Genomic DNA, 17,653 nt, shown 5'->3' with positions numbered 1-17,653 from the left:
ACATGGCTCAAAGAATGAGCATGTGCGGTGTGACAGGATACCCGAACTCGCGATCCTCAGATTACAAGTTAAGCTTCCTAACCACTTGGCTGGTTGGTCATAGTTTAGAAGAAAGCCACACAATAGGCTGTGATTTGCCTAATACAGGTATCGAAACCCATTTTAGCTTCGTAAGTCTTCAGGCTTACGACTGATACACTGGGGGGCATTTAGTTTGTATTTGAATTTCGCGCAAAGCTACACGAGGTCTATCTGCGCTAGCCATCACTAGTGTAAGACTAGAGGGAAGGCAACTAGTCATCATCACCCATCGCCAACTCTTGGGCTACTATTTTACCAACGAATAATGGGATTGAACGTCACATTATAACACTACCACGGCTGAAAAGGTGAACATGTTTGGTGCGATGGAGATTTGAACCCACAACCCTCAGATTTAGAGCCGAGGGCATTAACCACATAGCCACAAGGGCGTTTAGTAGAAAAATAAATCAATAGTAGTTGTGCCCAGAAATCGACGTTTTTATTTAACGGGCCCGGCATGGCCAAGCGTGTTAAGGCGTGCGACTCGTAATCTGAGGGTCGCGGATTCGCATCCCCGTCGTGTCAAACATGCTCGCCCTTTCAGCCGTGGGGGCATTATAATGTGACGGTCAATCCCACTATTCGTTGGTAAAAGAGTAGCCCAAGAGTTGGAGGTGGGTTGTGATAACTAGCTGCCTTCCCTCTAGTCTTACACTGCTAAATTAGGGACGGCTAGCACAGATAGCCCTCGAGTAGCTTTGTGCGAAATTCAAAAACAAAACAAACACTTTAATAATATTAAAGAAATTCAATATATTTACGTAGATGATTGCCCTCGCGTGTATGACTCTACTGATAGTACGGTATTTATTTCACACGTTAAAATACCCAGAAGTGCAATGACGTGTAACCTTCTTACACATGGGAATTCTTGTTCTAAACACTGTAAGATACAGTCTTCCACATCATTTTCTTGGTGCAGGGGTCAATTCAGTAACACTGCACAACAATGTGTTTGAAAAGTTTTGCTTCTTAAAAAGGTTTTACTGATTGTTACAGGTACCTGGTGGGTATGCACAAATATAGTTTTGGTTTTGCTTTATCACGTAGGAACTTTGAGAAATAGACAGTTAACTGTTTACCGGCAATAACGTATTTAATTGCGTTTATGTTTCTAATACGCTATTAAGTTCAATATAATTAAAATTGTTTTGCTCCTGATTTTCGTTTGTATTCAATATCCGGTGCATCACGTTGCAGTGTGCAACAGTAGTCAGCAAGCATTGACGGATATCAGTTGACCTGATATCGTTTTTTCCATTGTACCAATGTCCTGGTGAAACCAAGATTTTGATCTAACGGTACGTGATGGGCAAATTTGGATGTGATTTTCGTGATCAGCAGCCAAAAACTATGAGGAACACTCAAGAGTGTTCAAGAAGCAAAAACTTTGTTGTGCAGTGTTATTTATTTGTGCCTGCTTTGTTGTTGTCTAGAGTGCGGTGTAACGTAAGTCTAATGACACAAGCGGATTTTTAGTTTAGTCTTTGACAGTAAAATGAACACAGAAAATAAACATGTACTGTTTATCATTTCACACTCTGAAGAGAAATACTCTGGAACTTTGTGACCGATAATAAAGAAAATATAGCACAGCTAATCCATTGTCTGAGACCTCCTGTTGACAACACTCTGCGTCTTTGGAACCTGCAACTTACGAACACCTGCTTTGCATACAAAAAAACAAAATGGTGAGTATAACAATTCAGAACTTTAGTGCTTTTAATATCGAGTTCGAGGTTATTTATTTTAATTTTATGTCTTTTTTGCCAAATTATTGTTTTATTTTAGATATGTAACAGAGAACACGATTGTCTAACGATCTCACATATCTTGATACACTTGGATGATAGCTTAGCATACATTTTTCATGTGTTTATTACACGGCAAAGCAAGCTATCTATTTTGATATAACTGGGCCAGAATGTACAATATGTTTGTGTATCCTACATATATTGTAGCTATCATATGACAAAGAAAATACTGTATTTTGGTATGGTTGGACCATAGCGTAGGTATACTTATTTATCGTATGTTTATACACTGTATGTATCACACGGTAAGACAAGCATTGTCGAAATACGGGTGACTTAATAAAGAAAATAAATATATACCGACCTGTTATGGGACAATGATGGAATTCTACGATTCTATTAACTTTTGTCAAAGAAATCGAGATCTTTAGATAAATAAATATTTTGAGCCAGCAATGGCCGCAGTTCTGATATATATATATATATATATATATATACATATTTACATTCAAATGTGTAAGCAGTTCGAACTCGAGAATATTTGAAGAAATAGGTTAGAAGACAAGAAAATGATGTGAATATGTTCGTGAAACGAACTATGGAGCAACCGATGAACATTTGGTGAACATAAATACAAAGGTCAATAAGAACCTTTCTGCGTGCGAATTTATTTTATGTTTTTAATTTTGCGAAAGCTATTCAAGGGCTAACTGCGCTAGCCGTCCCTAATTTAGCAGTGTAAGACTAGAGGGAAAGCAGCTAGTCATCACCACCCACCGTCAACTCTTAGGTTACTCTTTTACCAACGAATAGTGGGATTGAACGTAACATTATAACGCTCCCACGGCTAAAAGGGGCGAGCATGTATGGTGCGACGGATATTCGAACCCGCGACCCTCAGATTACGAGTCGCACGCCTTAACCCACCTGGCCATGACGGGCCGTTTCTGCGTGCGATCACTTTCTTAGAAGAAACGAACTGAGCTAAAACTTCTGACCAGAAAGTGTCTTGATCGATCTCTACTTGTTAATATTTGGCCTCAGATAAAGTTTATGTCGTAAGAAATAAGACAATATGTGTATAGTTTCAAACCGTAATTTACTTATCTGCTTGTTAAGTAAACAGTTCGTTCGTTTGTTTTTTTAGAATTTCGTTCAAAGTTACACTAGCCATCCCTAATTTAGCAGTGTAAGACTAGAGGGAAGGCAGCTAGTCATCACCATCCGCCGCCAACTACTCTTTTAACAACAAATAATGGGATTTACCGTTTATTTAGAACGCCCCCAAGAATGACAGGGCGAGCATGTTTGGTGTAACGGGTATTCGAACCCGCAACTATCAGATTACGAAACGAGCACCTGGCCATGTTGGGCCCTCAAGAAGACGTTAATTTGTGATTTGTGAGTTTTCAATTTTGGAAAATCGAGGTTGGAACACTGCCAAATACGATATTGGTTCAAAGCTCACTTTTTATTAAATTATCGTGTACTAACAGCTGGAATTAAGAAGTTAGCACACAGGATTACACATAAAAGTGGCCAAGTGGTGGGGGCGCTCGATTCGTAATCTGAGAGTTGTGGGTTCGATTCCCCGTCATACCAAGCATGCTCACTCTTTCAGCTCTGAGGGCGTTATAAGTTACGATCAATCCCACTATTCGTTGGTAAAAAAAGTAGTCCAGTAGCTAGCGGTAGGTGGTGATGACTAGCTGCTTTCCCTCTGCTCTTACACTGCTAAAAGATGGAGCAGGACCTGGCACGGCCAGGTGATTAAGGCATTCGATTGGTAATCCGAGGGTCGCGGGTTCGAACCTCCGTTGCACCAAACATGCTTGCTCTTTCTGCTGTGAGGGAATTATAATGAGACGGTCAACACCATTATTCGTTGATAAAAGTGTATCCCAAGAGTTGGTGGTAAGCGGTAATGACTAGCTGCCCTTCCTCTCGTCTTACACTGCAAAATTAGGGACGACTAGCGCAGATAGCCCTCGTGTAACTTTGCGCGAAGTTATAAAACAACAACAAACACTGAAAGTTGTACTGACTTTCAAACAAGACCTAAAACCCAAAGCTCTCGAATAGTTCAATGTTCCCTTTCTTTGTTTTTCTTCTGAAGAATAGGGAACAATTCGAAAGCGCTCGGGTTTTGGGCCACGTTTGAAAACCATTTAACCAATTCGTTACGAAAATGCCCATTTTAGCTACAGAGTTAAATAGAAAACTAATACCAAGAAAGTGAGTTAAGAAGTTACTAAATCGTTACCTTTGAGAACCAACGTGTTGGTTACGTTCCTCCAGAGGGCAGAAGGAGACAATGTTTGATCCCTCTTACGTTTCAAGGAATTAACTCAGTAACACTTTCACGGTTCTTTAACTCTTTCACTGCTACGGAAAACACTATACACGCATTGTTTATATAGAAGCAAACTTTCCAGCATTCGTTGTGGTTAAGCCTACCTGACTCCTAACGCCCCTAGCGGATTCTCGGTATTTCTGCTAAAAACCGAATTTCGATACCCGTGGTAGGCAGAACACAGATAGCTTTGTGCCTAATAACGAACAACAACTTCTCTCCTGATTGTATTTCCATGTTGCTTCTATTGCACTGTGTATTTCCTCTCTTCAAGCTTTCACTGCACATTTATATTTCTAATGTGCATTGTGTATTTCCTCTCCTCAAGCTTTCGCTGCACATTTATATATTTTTTCCTGCTAATGTTTGCACATTCTTACTATGATTTAATATTTCCTCTTCTATATCAGTGTATGTATGTTGTCAGAATAGATTTATGTTTTCTTTACTGTTGACGTATTGCACTTTCTCAGAAAACGTTAACTTTTACTTCTTTACTGACGTATACAGTTTTTCAGATTTATTCTACTGGCGAGTGTTTATATCAGAAACACTGTCTAAAGAATACTTCATTTTGGAATGTTTGCACATGCGCGCGTGTGTGATAGAAATATTTTCATATAATTTAGAAAAAAACACCAGTCGTTACTGCTGAATATCATGAAGAGACACTTTAAGTTTTAAAATTTCCAGAGGTGGTCAATAAACGTAATGTACACATTTTGTTTCCACTTGGTTGCTATGCCGAATATTTGATACAGATATATGGCATAGAGACTGTTTGCGTAAAATACATGCGCGAAACTGTGTCACGTGTGTGCTTTGATTCACTGTTTTCCAGCACGAACAGTTAATATTTCAGCCCCTATCGGTTGAGATGCTCATTGTGAACCATAACACAGTGAAGTCAGTGTCTTTGAAGAAGCTCACTTGTTAGTATACATTACCTCTAACTAACAGTACTCACAAAGTTAAAATAAATTATATCCTTGAGCAGCAATTAGAGCTGCAGAGAATTTTCTTTCTTTCAAGGTAATTCCTTCTTTTTACACGTTGTTTGTTGTTTGGTGATCATTTTGTTATCATTTTACCTTGTTGTGAAGTATGCTTCTGTTGAGGCTGATAACACAACGTAACACAAATTTTGTTCCTGGATATTATGTGTTATTTCTTAATTACGTATGTTGTAAAAGTACAGAAAATGGCCGTTATTCCCTTCAAACTTTGCTTTTGTGACCTGGATAATGAAATTTAGAAATTAACCTATTTTCTATGTAAAAACGGGCAAATTTGCACATTTTCATTTACATAAGGTCTGAATAAAACAACATATGTCTCAAGATTTACATGTATTTATACTAACGTTGTACAAAAATGTTTAGAAGTGAGTAGTTTTTCGAGATTTGCGACTGTAATGTAAATCACTTTCACGTATCAACTCCTTAATGTCTCCCATCATGTTCTCGTTATACGCTCCCAGGTCACAAAAGCAAAGTTTGAAGAGAAAAATAGGTCTTTTCCATTTACTTTAGGCATAAGCAATTTGGAAAATAACACTTTCTTTCCAGGAACAGAAAAAGTAAAAATTTTGTTACATAGTCTTATTAAGTAAATCTAGTTTGAATCGAAATAAATTAAATTCGAAGCGTCACATTAGTATGGTAGGAAGTAATCAGACACTTGAAGAGATAAATGAAGGTGAGACTGTAATAAAACAAGATATGTAGATTTTGTTTCGAAAGTTTGTTTTACAGTTTTGTGTTGAACGTAAAATTAATAGCATATCGTTTTTGTTTTTAACTGGGATTAACATACTTGTTTTTCTATTTATTCTTCTCCACACGGTATGTATGCGGACTCCCACCGCTATAAACCGGGTTTCGATACCCGTGGTGGGCGAAGCACAGATAATCCATTGTGTAGCTTTGTGCTTAATTTCAAATAATTTATTCCAGATGTGATGTGTTTCAACAAAACTTCTCATCTTCATCTGGTACATTTATTTATATTTATAATTGTTTAATATTCAGGTTTAATCCCTCTTCCATTAATTGTCAGGAATAAATAATATAGTTAAATTACTCACTTGCAAAATTTTAATTTGATTTATATACAAAAATAATAATTAATAGTACCTCAAAAGTCAGAGAACGTCACTGTGTTCTAAGAGATGTAAAAATATATTTTTTGTTCGTTGTTTTACGGCATTAAATGTTCAAAAACAAACTTTTATATGTTTATATTTTTTACTCCATAAATTGATGAATCTTCTGCCATTTCGTACATTTTGCATTCTTTAGCTTAAGATCTTTTCACATGGTTCTTGTTGAACAATCAAGCCATAAAAGTTTTCTTGCTTTTAGGCCCGCATTGGCCAGGCGGGTTAAGACGTTCGACTCGTAATCTTAGGGTCGCGGGTTCGAATCCCAGTCGCACCAATCATACTCGCCTTTTCAGCCGTGGGGGCATTATAATGTGACGGTCAGTCCCACTATTCGTTTGTAAAAGAGTAGCCCAAGAGTTAGCGGTGGGTGGTGATGACTAACTGGTTTCCCTCTAGTCCTATACTGCTAAATTAGGGACGGCTAGCGCAGATAGCTAGCTTTGCGCGAAATTCGAAACAAACAAAATTTGCTTGTTTTATTAATTTATTTAATATTATCATCATTAATATTCTAGCAGGGTCATATGATGTCAAACGGTCCCCTCAACGAAATGACAATCCCCGGTTATCATGTGCTGTATCAGAATGAATTATATGTAACTACTATTTATGCAATCTCTAAGAATAAATACACAAATGGACAGTCATAAATGTGAATTATTAAAGCGAGATTTCAGATTTTGTTTTTGATCTATGGTAACAGCTTTGACTTTTATGGTTTCGAAGTAGATATATCAGGGAAAATCACTTTGTTTATTTCACATGGTTAAAAAGTATCGAGAGTCGAATGAGCAGTAAAAGAAACACAGTTCAAATTCCCTGATATTTATAACGTACTGTTGCTTTTATAATTCCAGACCAGGCTTCAGTCACAAAATACGTCATTGCCTCACACTAGATATCCATATATCTTATGTATCCAGTGTATCTGTGTGCTGTCCCTCTTTCTCGCTGCATAATATCATGCAACACCATATTCAGTGAGGCATTTTTAAGTGTAAATGGGCTTACATCGGCCATATTCCTCTGAAAAAAGAAACAAATTTATAATACATGCGTAATTGAATATAACATAATAACATATGGATGGGTAGGGACTTATGGGACACCCTGTAGTATTCACGTTCTTTTTTGCGACTGTCTTATCTAATGCGCAGCTTGCATATGACACAGGTTTAAATACAGTTCCTAAACACAGGTTCTATTTTAATTAAACTACAGTTGTTATGAGCCAGATGGAAGCCATTTTGTCCTATTTGGGGGACTGTTTTATCCAACCCTATAAGTAAAACGGTCTGAATTACAAGACCATTCAAGATCATTTAAAAAAAATATGTCCATTCTTTGTTTTAACAAAAATGAGATTTTTATTAAAAAACGAATTCATTATAAAAACGTTCGTCTTAGTTGGAGAAACTTCATTCAAAACTCAGGTGATCGTGTTGCCATACCTTTCTCTAAGGCATTTAAGAATCCTTAACACATGATGATTTATTAACTGCAGGGAGTAACTGGCAGATGAGAGCAGTGAAAATATATTTAACGCATATGAGTCTGATTCATGACGAATTTCTTACCATTCTGGATACGTTGTTAGCTTTGATAAACTTAGTGCCAGAGAAACAAATGCACGACTTCCTTTGAAGAAGGATAACCGAACAGCAATATTATTAAACAATAGAGACTGTGGATACAAAATATTAAGAATATTCTCAACGTAAGTAGAATAACTCACACAACAGAGACTTTATAATAGCACGAGCTTCGAAACCGACAAGTCCATACAAAACGTTCTTTCATAAGGTGAGGTATAAGATTGCGAAACAAAAACACGATCTAATTAAAAACGTCATTACTATAAAGTTGTGCATAGCTTATGCAATCGTTATAAAGACGGTAAACAAAGGTTTTAAAACTGACGAAGGCACTCACAAGTCAAAGTACAGAAGGCTTCAGTTAATAACTTTATCATGAGAAACTTTGCCGAAGAAATTTGAATAAAAGTAAATCCTATAGACAACATACTTCTTATGTATCCCAATGTACAATGAACGATTTAGATAAGTATATCTAAATGTTACAAAGACATGGAACATCACACTTATAATCGAGTCTTAAAATACGAAAATCAAGAATTATTAACTCACAAAATTATAACCACACATACATGTTTTTAAAAGTGATAACAATTTTCGTGATATATCCATTGAATCGCGAAAAATACAGGTTTAATGACACATTTAGTAAAAAGCTAAAGGTTCCAGGAACGTATCTGGTGAGTGTGTATGTTTTCTTACTGTAAAGCCACATCGGGCGATCTGCTGAGTCGACCGAGGGGAATGGAACCGCTGATTTTAGCGTTGTAAATCCGTAGACACACCGCTGTACCAGAGGGGTACCACATCGGTTGACATATGTTTTAGCGGTGTAGCAGTCGAACCGAGAATAATATATGTTTTAGCACAGTAATAAACAAATTTTTGTTATAAATTCGTTTGTTTTTCCTATATCTCAAAGTTTAATAACAACTTGTCTAGCGATCTGCTTTTTACATACACTTACCAGTTTCATAGTGTTCGTATTACTAAATTCACAAACAAAAAATACACTTACTTGATAGGCTACAGAGTATTCTGAGATGGATGGTGTAAATAGAGCGAATAGAACTATCTGAGGCAGGCATCAGAAGTAACTTGAAACTTCTATCAGTAACTGGTTGGTAGGACGGACGAGAAGGCTATTCATAATTAACGTCGCTCTATTTTATCACTTAAAAATCTATGTCATAACTTAACATGTGGTAGTTATAGCATACGTAAGCCTCGTCAAGTTCGTTTTTCAAATGTACAATAAAGTGAAGCAACTGGGTAAAGCCTAAATCTAATAGTATGACATTCCTGTAAAAGTTTGTTTTTTCATTGTGTACTTTTATACAATACAAAAGGTTCTGATTAAAGTTTAAAACTTGGCTTAGTCTGTTTCTTTACTATATATTTTTGTTGTAATACAGAACTAGATAATATATATTTTTATTGTAATACAGGACTAGATAACATATATTTTTGTTGTAATACAGAACTAGATAACATATATATTTGTTGTAATACAGAACTAGATAATATATATTTTTGTTGTAATACAGAACTAGATAATATATATTTTTGTTGTAATACAGAACTAGATAATATATATTTTTGTTGTAATACAGAACTAGATAACGTATATTTTTGTTGTAATACAGAACTATTAATATATATTTTTTGTTGTAATACAGGACTAGATAATATATTTTTTTGTTCTAACACAGAACTAGATAATATATATTTTTATTGTAATACAGGACTAGATAACATATATTTTTGTTGTAATACAGAACTAGATAATATATATTTTTATTGTAATACAGGACTAGATAACATATATTTTTGTTGTAATACAGAACTAGATAATATATATTTTTGTTGTAACACAGAAGTAGATAATATATATTTTTGTTGTAATACAGAACTATATAATATATATTTTTATTGTAATACAGGACTAGATAACATATATTTTTGTTGTAATACAGAACTAGATAATATATATTTTTGTTGTAATACAGAACTAGATAATATATATTTTTGTTGTAATACAGAACTAGATAACATATATTTTTTGTTGTAATACAGAACTATAATATATATTTTTTGTTGTAATACAGGACTAGATAATATATTTTTTGTTGTAACACAGAACTAGATAATATATATTTTTATTGTAATACAGGACTAGATAACATATATTTTTGTTGTAATACAGAACCAGATAATATATATTTTTATTGTAATACAGGACTAGATAACATATATTTTTGTTGTAATACAGAACTAGATAACATATATATTTGTTGTAATACAGAACCAGATAATATATATTTTTGTTGTAATACAGAACTAGATAATATATATTTTATTGTAATACAGGACTAGATAACATATATATTTTGTTGTAATACAGAACTAGATAATATATATATTTGTTGTAATACAGAACTAGATAATATATATTTTTGTTGTAATACAGAACTAGATAATATATATTTTTGTTGTAATACAGAACTAGATAATATATATTTTTGTTGTAATACAGAACTAGATAACGTATATTTTTGTTGTAATACAGAACTATTAATATATATTTTTTGTTGTAATACAGGACTAGATAATATATATTTTTATTGTAATACAGGACTAGATAACATATATTTTTGTTGTAATACAGAACTAGATAATATATATTTTTATTGTAATACAGGACTAGATAACATATATTTTTGTTGTAATACAGAACTAGATAATATATATTTTTGTTGTAACACAGAAGTAGATAATATATATTTTTGTTGTAATACAGAACCAGATAATATATATTTTTATTGTAATACAGGACTAGATAACATATATTTTTGTTGTAATACAGAACTAGATAACATATATATTTGTTGTAATACAGAACTAGATAATATATATTTTTGTTGTAATACAGAACTAGATAATATATTTTTTTGTTGTAATACAGGACTAGATAATGGCTAGTTCTGACATTTGACCTAAAAATAAAATGTTCGAAATTTCTGTAAAGTTCTTTTATTCTTTCTATACCTGTACGTAATAAAGGAAGTTAAAAGTAAGAGCTTGGTTTAGGAATTCTTCCGGAAAAACAGTTTCCATAATTGTTGAGAACTCGTTAATCGTCGTTTCAGAGAATATAATGGGAATACATTCTCTCCTGAGAAATGTTAGTGGTAGAATAAATAAACTATTCGCAAGAATATTTCTTTTATATTTCTGAATAATGAGCTAGTTGATAAACGTGTTGAGTAAAACTACCTTAACAAGTGTTCGAAGGGTAATTTGTTTTCTTAAAAAGTGGTTTGAGAACGAACAATACATGAAACCACTACTTTTTAAATCAAATAAACCATCGCGTCTTGTCTCAATCTTCCTTGCCAGTTTACAGCTTATTAAGAATGAAATTTGTGAGGTTATTCCATACTGGTTCGTAAAACCAGTATCTGTTTACTGCCATTTTTAGGAGAGACTTTTAAGAGTAACACAGTGTTCTATGAAGTTACCATAGAGATTTAAGGGTGGAACAACGTTCGATAAAGTTACCACAGAGATTATTAAGAGTGACACCGTGTTATATAAGTTACCATAGAGACTTTAAGAGTGGTACGATGTTCGTAAAGAGAGATTATTTAGGGTGATGACTTTCCGATCTCTGTAGCTAATATCAAAGAGTCGCTGACACATTGGTCAAGGCACTCAACAGGCACAATACAAATATTCAAGCTAAACATCAACAGTGAAGGAAAGTTTTACTTTAAAAGGTGATTGCCACTCACTTTTATTTCTTTCTCTACAAACAAAGCAAGTAACCATCGGTAGATACCAAACTGGAAATTAACCAACCCACCAAATTGTTCATCTTTCTTCTTGTGTCAGTCGAGATAACTGTACAAATAATTTTTACCAATAACATCAGTTTAAACTTAAATCCATTCTACATGTTCCTAAGCAGTGCACGATGGCATCGCTTAGTCGTAATAGCTAGTGGTAATTAAAATAAAAGAGGTCCGCATTAGCCGTGACAGTTGAAATTATTTTAGGCAAGATAAGAATAAATTAGCTTATAATACCTTTGATGTGATAAGGTACATCAATCGAAAGGGTTTGACATCCTGAGTCCAAAACTGCAATTAAATCTCAAATTGGTCAAGAGATGAGGAGTTATGAACTAAAGGTTTGTACTTTATAAAACAAACAAACTCAGAGCCATTCTATGAATCGCTAAGCGTCCGCTAAAAGATTTTGTAAATGTAAAATGATATAGGGGTTGCAGTATTGAAAAGAATGTAAAAAAGAATAAAGGGTGATACAGGGATGTTAACACTGTAAAATGCACGAGTACAAAATGGTTACGAGATCGGTCTCTAATAATCAAGACATGTTTAGGCTCAACTTGTATTTCCTTGAACGTAAGTCCTAGGCTACATTACACTGCATACACAAACAGCATACCAGCAGTCAGGAATATATAACTTCTAACTGCAGTGATATTAAAGCCAAGTATGTATTTTTACAGTTTAACATCTAGGATTGATCTATGTGTGTTGTTGTTTGCGTTCTTTTGACACTGCCAACCCGACATAATTTTACATTTACAAAATGTTTTTCATTACTTGTAAATATTTGTAATGGCTAAATGTATTTCAATAAAGTAACGTATAAAGATTATTACGGGTGACACTTCGTTCTATGTAGTTGATATAAATACTAGTAATGGTGAAATGTTGTTCAATAAAATAACTAAAGATTGCACATCGTTCTATGTAGTTAACATTAAAATTTAGAAGAGTAACGCACGGTTCTATGAATGTAAGATGAAGATTTTAAGGGGTTAAATATAATGTGTTAGCCTTTTGGTTTGGAGTAAACGACCAGGGGATATATATATATTTACATATAACAAAACATTCATCAAAAATTTTTGACATGCACAATTTGAGCCTTATATATATATATTTCAACTTATAACCTTTTTTCTCAAAAATTTGAAATATAAAACTTAAAGTTGGCTATGAAGCATAACGTGTGTTATCTGTAAATTAAACATGTAAAAGTCATGTCATAGAAAAACCTAGAATTTAGTGTCGAAATGTTTACTTATTTGGTTGAAATGTGAGTTTTGATTTGTTTCAAAGCACTAACAGTAGAAAATAGCAGAAAAAACTCATGATAAAGTTAATGAAATTGAGTGGCTATACCTTCATATGTACTTCCACGTTGTACTTGTGTATACTGCATTTATTTCATTAACAACAACTGCTGAGAAAAGAAAAGTGCACACAATATTTCAGCTTTCTTAGAAAGCATTACGTAAAATAACGGATTTTCTTTTTTCATCAACCTTCCTGATGTAAATCATATTAAGCAGCACCTATTGCACATTTTTATTTAATATCTCGTTAGTTATCCAGTTCTCTGTTACATGATTTATAGGAAATGCCAATTAGGATTAGCTAACAATATTCTAGAATAAAGCAGGAAATAACCCAAACTAAAGATTAAACACAGTAGGTAACTCCACATCAACCTAAATTATAATAACTCTTGATACTGTTATTGCATTTCATCAGAGTTGTCTACTGAGTTGATAAATTACAGTGATCTTGGAGCCAATTACCGGCAAAACAAAGACCGGGACAATAAGATTTGGTTAGTGAACTTGCTAGACTTAGACAAGCCATTTAGCACGTGTGTTATGTTGCAATACGAGTATGTGACAAGCTCTTATATCAGAAGACGCATCCTTATAGGTCTTTAGAATGACGTAATCCTGCTTTGTGCTTTAAGTGTAGTCGTCACTGTCACGGTTATTAATAATATCAGTCAAGGCCTGAGGTAAAGGAGATTGTCCTGTCACTCAAACACTATATTGTTCTCAAAGTAAAGGAGGTAGAAGAGCTCACAAAGACCATAAGAAACCAACATTACAACAACTGACGTTTTAAGTAAATAAGTTAATGGAATGATTAGGTCAGCAATCCCTCAGTTTGATTAAGATACTCACTGAGAATTCATGCTATTAAACACGCACACAACAAAAGTTCAAGTTGCTAAAAACATTCATTAAATTATCAGCTTAATAAATATATCAAACATACTACCAATTTATTAAACATACTCAAATAAACTTTATTCTGTTAACCATATTCTACTAGCTTCCATATTGATAAAAATATTCTCATGTTGTTAGAGATACTCTACAAACTTCTAGCTTGATAAAGATATTCAATAAACTCTCGTGTTGTTAGAGATACTCTGGAAACTCCTAGCCTGATAAAGATATTCAACTCCCATGTTGTTAGAGATACTCTACAAACTTCTAGCCTGATAAAGATATCCAACAAACTCCCATGTTGTTAGAGATACTCTACAAACTTCTAGCTTGATAAAGATATTCAACAAACTCCCATGTTGTTAGAGATACTCTACAAACTTCTAGCTTGATAAAGATATCCAACAAACTCCCATGTTGTTAGAGATACTCTACAAACTTCTAGCTTGATAAAGATATTCAACAAACTCCCATGTTGTTAGAGATACTCTACAAACTTCTAGCTTGATAAAGATATTCAATAAACTCTCGTGTTGTTAGAGATACTCTGGAAACTCCTAGCCTGATAAAGATATTCAACTCCCATGTTGTTAGAGATACTCTACAAACTTCTAGCCTGATAAAGATATCCAACAAACTCCCATGTTGTTAGAGATACTCTACAAACTTCTAGCTTGATAAAGATATTCAACAAAATCCCATGTTGTTAGAGATACTCTACAAACTTCTAGCTTGATAAAGATATTCAACAAACTCCCATGTTGTTAGAGATACTCTACAAACTTCTAGCTTGATAAAGATATTCAACAAAATCTCATGTTGTTAGAGATACTCCACAAACTTCTAGCTTGATAAAGATATTCAACAAACTCTCATGTTGTTAGAGATACTTTATAAACTAATAAATACATATAGAGAACAGGTGTGGTCTAGCTGTTAGAGTGCTTTGTTGTGAATCTGAGGGCTAGTATTCACGCTCTTTTGCTGCAAAATCACCCTTAGCTCTTTGTAGCTGAAGGTGTGTTATAAGAGTAACGATCAGATCCAGCTATTCAATTAGAGTATCTCAAAACTTGACAGTTGATGATATTGACTTAATGCCTTACGTATAGCATGTCAGCTGGAAACTAGGGACGGCGCTCCGAGTTAATTCTTACGTATTTTCATCTAAAGCTTATTATACGCTATAAATTATTAATCAAAGAAACTAAGAAAAATATACACTTTATTTATCGAAGAATTCCATAAATATCTTTTTTGCATGGTTGGTTATTCTACGTGAAACCATGTTTATAAATTGTATCCGTACGGATAAGATTAGTACAAAAATATCAGACCAGAGATAGCCGTTTGTGTAGATTGTGTTTAATAACAAACAACAACATAACATTAGAAATCTTAAATTAAATAAATACAGTTCTTTTACAAGATGTTTATCTGTAAGCAGCGGATAATGTGAAATATGTATTAAATATAGTAACTGTAAGTATCTAAGTATCACACGATGGTTATTCCTAATCAATTAGAAACAAAAATACATGCAATGTATCTTTATTGTTATTAGACTTGTAGTTGATGCTGAAATCGTCGGTAATCTCTATCTGTACAAAATATGAAATATTTCAGATGTTTATTCTCTTCTTTAGACCACCAGTGAAGATAAAGTGTTCAGTTTATTTTGTTGTTTACAGCTATTGGAGTGTCACAAATTTACCGATCACAAAAGACAACAAATATTAAAATTCATATATCTTTGGTAAAAGCAAGCTTAGCTAGTTATATTAATACGTAAAGGAAAAAGTATAAATTCATTTAAAGACTAAATGAAATACTATATATATATAAATGTTTATTCATAAAAATAAGAGATTTTGCTGGATATAAAAAATAAATTGTTTTACATAATTTTATAAAAAAAGTTGAATAAAGTTTCAGAGCTTCATGTATTTTAGATCTTTCTTCTGAGAGACTCCATCTAGCGACTCTTTATGCAAGTGTTATAAGATAAACGAAATCAAAAATCGAGCAGGAGCAGCTAAAAAAACCGTTGCATTCAATATCTAATCATTCCTATTTTAACACATCGAAATCTATGCAAGGAAAAATAACAAAGTTATTAATCTTCTTCCATGTCAACATGCAAGAAAGGGGGAAAATGTTCGCATTTTTAGTCTTGGGGTCATTATTCTGTTACGGTCAATCCCACTATTCATTAGTAAAAAGGATCCCAAGAGTTGGTGTTGACTAACTTGCCCTCCTTTTAGTCCTTCTCGACCACCGACCTAAGGACCAATCTGTCACAATCACCTTGCCGTTCGTAGGACTTCTCGAAAACAAACAAAAAATTGATAGAATATTCATGTATGAATCGTAATGGTTTACGTTGCAATGAGCAACACTATTTTGTTGTATCACTTCAGAATTCCGAATGGCTAGCATGGATAACTCTCGAATAGCTTTACGTAAAGTTTCCAAACGAAGGAACAAACAAACAAAAAGTCTTTATTTCTCGTCATTTATACAGCACGCTTGCAATACTATTTCACAATTTCAGACATATCGTTAGAAGCGAATGACGTCTCGTTTCCGATGCAACGATCACATACCTGATCAATAAGTCTGTAGTGGTCATTTGGTTGATACCCATGACGAAGGAAACTCCACTTTCCAGGAGAACTCGGGTTTTAATTGTCCTTTTACTGATCTTGTTTACTTTGAAAAAAAGAAACTCATTATATTGTGGAATGAGATAAAACAATTTGATCAGAAACATTATGTTTAAATATATATGTTTTGTTTAAATATATACATATATGGTTGTGAATTTTGTGGAATGAAGGAATCTTGAGGTCTGGTTGTAAATTTTGTGATACATATAGGACGTTTAAATCTATCACTCATTCTTTTAATTTTTGTCTCTGGGTGGAACAGCAGCAAACTAAAGGACTTACAATGCTAAAATCCGGGGTTCGATTCCCGGCGGTAAACACATTAGACAGCCCAATATAGTTGTTCTCTAAAAAAACAAATCTTTCTTTTTTACCGTAAAAATTTCTCTATTACAAAAGTTGAAGACACTAACACTATTCTCATACTTAGGGTCTTCGATTATTTTCTTTTTGAAAACATCAGTAACTTATTCGAAAGTGACCAAAAATAATATTCAAAACCCCGTATGTTAAATATATATCATTCGATAAATCACTGCCTTCTGAACTGATATTTTAGCTGCTTCTCTAAACAAATATTTGTAAACTTCTCTAAAACAAATATATTAGAAATCTAATTACTTCTTACGAACTAAACCAGCGAATTATGAAACCTCTCTTCCATGGATGGAGCTTTATCACAAGTCTGACACCGATTGTAAGATGTTTCTTCTACTTGTGTAGTGTATTAATAGTCCAATAGTATATTATGAGACGTTTCTTCTACTTATATAGGGTATTACTAGTTTAATAATGCATTATGAGATGTTTCTTCTACTTTTGTAGTGTATTAATAGTCCAATAGTGTATTATGAGACGTTTCTTCTACTTATATAGGGTATTACTTGACGAATAACGAATTATAAGTCGTCTCTTCCATTTGTGGAGCTTGTTTGATCTTGGTTGAAGATCTGTTTTGTTTATG

The 17,653-nt window shown here is 33.6% G+C and overlaps 2 protein-coding genes across 2 annotated transcripts in view; both read left to right on the top strand.

Annotated features, from left to right (window-relative positions):
* The window catches only part of LOC143228321 (tetratricopeptide repeat protein 17-like), a 230,443-nt gene that overhangs the window by 124,582 nt on the left and 88,208 nt on the right, over window positions 1-17,653 (top strand). The window lies entirely within an intron of this gene.
* The window catches only part of LOC143228953 (putative sodium/potassium-transporting ATPase subunit beta-3), a 44,298-nt gene continuing 31,731 nt past the window's right edge, over window positions 5,087-17,653 (top strand). Inside the window, exon 1 of the mRNA XM_076460468.1 lies at window positions 5,087-5,223. The gene's annotated coding sequence lies outside the window, so the exon portion shown is untranslated. The remainder of the gene's footprint in view (window positions 5,224-17,653) is intronic.

The sequence above is a fragment of the Tachypleus tridentatus genome, chromosome 10 (genome assembly GCF_004210375.1).
Source record: "Tachypleus tridentatus isolate NWPU-2018 chromosome 10, ASM421037v1, whole genome shotgun sequence".
Classification (NCBI taxonomy): domain Eukaryota; kingdom Metazoa; phylum Arthropoda; class Merostomata; order Xiphosura; family Limulidae; genus Tachypleus; species Tachypleus tridentatus.
The sequence above is the reverse complement of the archived record's forward strand: the minus strand, read 5'-3'. Positions and strand labels throughout refer to the sequence as shown.